Raw genomic sequence first — 5,161 nt, 5'->3', positions numbered from 1 at the left:
ATCAGTCTGGCCGTAAAAGAGAAACTTGATTTACGCCTAATGGATGTAGTAGCTGCATACTTGTACGGTCCACTGGATAATGAAATTCATATGAGAGTTCCAGAGGGTATTGAGCTCAAAGATAAGAAAGGTTCTCGAGAACAACATTGTATTAAGCTGAATAAAGCCTTATATATATGGTTTGAAACAATCAGGTCGAATGTGGTACAACAGATTATTAGAGTACCTAGTGAAAGAGGGTTATAAGAACGATCCAATAAGTCCATGTATTTTTATAACGAGATTCGATAGCAAGCGCTTCGTGATTATGTCGGTTTATGTGGATGACCTGAATGTAATAGGAACCCCTGGAGAGATTTCCCAAACAGTCGAATGTCTAAAGAAAGAATTTGAAATGAAAGACTTAGGAAAAACTAAGTTATGTTTGGGACTGCAATTTGAGTATGTAGACAATGGAATCCTTGTGCATCAAAGGACATATACAAAAAAGATACTCAAACAGTTTAATATGGACAAGGCTCATTCCTTGACGAGTCCTATGGTCGTAAGGTCCTTAGACCTAGAGAAGGACCCATTCGGACCAAAGAAGCCGGACGAGGAGACACTCGAACCGAAAGTGCCTTACCTAAGTGCCATTGGAGCCTTAATGTATTTGGCTGTCATACTAGACCGGACATCAGCTTTGCCGTGAGTTTACTGTCTAGATTCAGTTCATGTCCGACGGAATAAAGGACCTCGGATTGTTCTATACCGACCAGCCGGGAAAGGGTTTAGCCGGATATGCAGATGCTGGGTACTTATCTGACCCACACAATGCTAGATCTCAGACAGGATATGTGTTTATACCCAGTGGGGCTGCAGTATGTTGGCGGTCCACGAAACAAACCTTAGTGGCAACATCATCTAATCATGCCGAGATCATAGCCATGTATGAAGCAAGCCGAGAGCTTGTATGGTTGAGGAACATGATCGGCCATATTCTTAAAGAGAGTGGTCTGGCCGTGGGAAAGGAAAAAGAAGAGCCAACGATCATCTATGAGGACAATGCAGCTTGCATAGCTCAGCTCAAAGATGGATACGTTAAGGGAGATAGAACAAAACATATCTTGCCCAAATTCTTCTTCACCCACGACCTGCAAAAGGGTAAAGAAGTTCAAGTGGTTCAAGTTCGGTCCAGTGATAATTCAGCCGACCTCTTCACCAAGTCTCTGCCAACCTCAACGTTCAGGAAGCTGGTTCATCAGATAGGAATGCGCCAGCTGAAGGATCTTCAGTGATGCCTTCATCAGGGGGAGTGTCATGTGTTGTACCCTTTTTTCTGTCTACGGTTTCCAATTTTCCCGCCTTGGGTTTTTGGTTTTCCTAGAGAGGTTTTAATGAGGCAGCGTCGTGCATGATACAAACTCATGTGGTTATAGCATCCAAGGGGGAGTGTTATAAATCATGGAGTGGATTGCTATTAACCAAGACCAGAAGAGAAGGCCCATCAGCCACGACCAGGCCCAGCCGCGGCCGCGACCAAGAGGAGAGAGAGTCGGTCGGTTTGGACCGACTTAGGATTAGGACGTTTTCCTTTTATTGTTATCTTTAGTTTTCCTATTTCCTTTTGTATTAGGTTTTGTACTCTTTCCATTTATCTCTTCTTTGTAACCCCTATATAAAAAGAACTTATTATTCAGAAATAAACACACAGTTTCTCCATTCTTTTACAACATTAAAATGTTTAAAATAAATAAAATCTGTTCAAATCTAACACAAATATCGTAAAAGATATATACTCTCATATCCTTACCAAATTTTCAAATTAATTATTATCTAAACAGGTATCCGTTAACTTTTCCCCAAGTATATTCAAAGATTCACGTAATTTAATATCAATAAGAAGATATAACCTAAAATTATGGTTTAAAAAATCGTATTAAAATATATTATTTCCTAATTTTCTATTTGCATTCAAAGCAACGATACACTAAATAAAGGAACAGTTTCATCTATAAATAAAAAGTGTGTATCATTCACTAAACCATCACCACATTCACACAAAATGTCTTCAAATAAGGGTGTAACTTTTCTTTTTTGTAAAAGATAAGTGTAACTTTACTCAACAATGTTAAACCTTATGTTATTAGAGTTGGAGCTTGGAGGATCTATCGGTAGTTAACAGATGAAGAAAGGAGAATAGAATATGACCGAAAAAATAACGAAAAAGAAAGTCTGATTAATTTGTTAAGTTTGCTGTGAAACTTAGGATTTAGAGCCGTAAGTTTCTGTATTTTATTAATGAATAAGTGTTCCTTTTATATAGGGGATTACAAGATAGATAAAAGGAAAGATTACAAATCATAAACATAAAAGAAAAAGGAAAACTAGAAGAATGGAAAGTCTCTTGGCCGCCTCTCTCTCATACTCGGCCGACTCTCTCTCCTCTCTCTCTCTCTCCTGCGGATGTGTTGGTTTATGGACCGGACCGGTTATGGACATCCATCAATTGATTTATAACACTCCCCCTTGGATGCCATAACCATACAAGGATTGTAATACGCTTAATGTTGCCTCATTAAAACCTTACCATGAAAAACCTAGTGGGACAAAAACATGATGAAAGAAAAAGAGTACAACACGTACTACTCCCCCTGATGTGAACCTCAGTGGAGGTCTTTCAGCCTACGCATTCCAATCTGATGCGTGGGCTTCCTGAACGTGCAGGTAGGAAGTGCTTTGGTGAATAGGTCTGCTAAATTGTCACTTGATCGTACTTGGACGACCTGGACCTCACCGGCTTTCTGAAGCTCGTGAGCAAAGAAGAACTTAAGCAATATGTGCTTCGTCCTATCACTTTTTATGTAACCGTCCTTGAGCTGAGCAATGCACGCAACATTGTCCTCATACATTACGGTTGGCTCTTTGTTCTCGGACATCCCGCAATCAGCTCGGACGTGTTGGGTCATCGACCTCAACCAAACACACTCGCGGCTGGCCTCATGTATGGCCAAAATTTCCGAGTGATTAGGCGATGTGGCCGCGATGGTTTGTTTCATGGAACGCCATGATATGGCCGTACCTCCATGTGTAAAGACATATCATGTCTGTGATCGTGCTTGATGCGGATCTGATAAGTAACCAGCATCAGCAAAACCAACTAAACCATCTTTGTTATGGTTAGTATAATATAGACCCAAGTCTTTTGTTCCTTGCAGGTAACGAAGAACGTGTTTGATCCTATTTCAGTGCCACTTGGTCGGACATGAACTAAACCTAGATAGTAGGTTCACGGCAAAGCTTATATCAGGCCGTGTGTGAGTTACCAAATACATTAAAGCTCCTATGGCACTGAGATATGGCATTTCGGGACCAAGGACATCATCATCGTCCATCTTGGGATGGAATGGGTCAGTGTCCGGGCCGAGTGATCTCACGACCATGGGACTGGTCAGGGGATGACAATCGGCCATGTTAAACCTCTTGAGTACCTTTTCTGTATATGCCATTTGATGCACAAGGATCTCATCATTTATGTAATCAAGTTGTAATCCCAAACAAAATTTTGTTTTCCCGAGATCTTTCATCTCGAATTATTTCTTAAGGTTTTCAATCGTTTAGGGAATCTCTCCAGAGGTTCCAAGGATGTTCAGATCATCAACATATACTGCTATGATCATGAACCCTTGATTTTCGAATTTCTTAATGAAAATACATGGACTGATAGTCATTTCTATATCCCTCTTTTACTAGATATTCACTCAGTCGATGTACCACATCCGACCGGATTGTTTCAGTCCATAATGAGATTTATTCAATTTATTACAATGTTGTTCTCGACAACTCTCTTTGTTTTTCAATTCGATACCTTCTGGAACTTTCATGTAAATATCATTATCCAGTGGACCATAAAGGTATGCGGTTACAACATCCACTAACCGTAAATCTAGACCTTCTCTCACGGTCACACTCATTAGGAATCTGAAGGTCGTAGCATCCACCACATGGGAGTATATGTCTCCGCATAGTCTATTCCTGGTCTCTGTGAGAATCCTTGTGCAACAAGTCATGCTTTGTATCTCACAACTTCGCCTTTCTCATTTCTCTTTCTCACAAAGACCCATTTGTATCCCACTGGTTTAATATCATGAGGTGTCCGGATTATTTGGCCAAATACACCTCTTTTTCTCAATGATTATAATTCCACGTTTATGGCTTCTTTCCACTTAAGCCAATCTGGTCGTTGCATGCATGCATATATAGACGTGGGTTCATGATCCTCATTATCCATAAGTTAAAGTGCTACTTCATAAGCAAATATATCATCCATGTCGACATGTTTTTTGTTCAACCGTTTTCAAGACAAGACATAGTTTATTGAGATCTCATTATTATCTGCACCATCAGTGCCATGAAGCAAGGCGTCCCAAGCAACATTATTTGGCACATCAGGGCCGGCCACATCAGTGGCATCAGGTCCGACCATGTCTAGAGCCGTAGGGTCGGACGCTGCCACATCACGGGCTGGATCGGCCGTGGCCATGTCTGGTGTCTGAACAACCTCAGTTTCATTTTCTGCACCTTTCTTTGTTTTCCGAGGGTTCTTATCTTTGGAACCTATTGGTCTACCACGTTTCATGTGTTGTCTAGACTCTGTAGCAACTTGATTGTGTCCCTTTTGAACATCAATTCTTATTGGTGCATTAGCAGCTGGTATGTATGAGTTAGTCACACTTTTCGGGTCAGCAAAGGAATCTAGCAATTGATTAGCTAACTTTTGTAAATGAATGATCTTTTGAACTTCTAGATCACATTCTTGAGTTCGAGGATATTGCCAAGATATGGATGTTTGATTACATGAAATTTCTTTTACCATTTTACTGCTATCTCCCCCTAATGTTGGAAGTTCGAATTCATTGAAATGACAGTCCGCGTTTCTGGCCTTAAACAAATCACCCGTAGTTGGCTCAAGATACTTTAAAATCGTGGGGGAATCAAATCCAACATATATCCCCATCCTCCTTTGAGGTCCCATCTTTGTTCTCTATGGTGGAGCTATTGGAACATAAACGGCACAACCGAATGTCCTAGTATGGGAAATCTCTGGCACGTGACCAGTAAGTAATTGTGATGGGGAATACTTATGTTCACTAGATGGCCTGATGCGTATGAGCTCGGCTGC

The sequence above is a fragment of the Brassica oleracea genome, chromosome C9 (genome assembly GCF_000695525.1).
Source record: "Brassica oleracea var. oleracea cultivar TO1000 chromosome C9, BOL, whole genome shotgun sequence".
Classification (NCBI taxonomy): domain Eukaryota; kingdom Viridiplantae; phylum Streptophyta; class Magnoliopsida; order Brassicales; family Brassicaceae; genus Brassica; species Brassica oleracea.
This window is presented reverse-complemented; position numbering follows the sequence as displayed.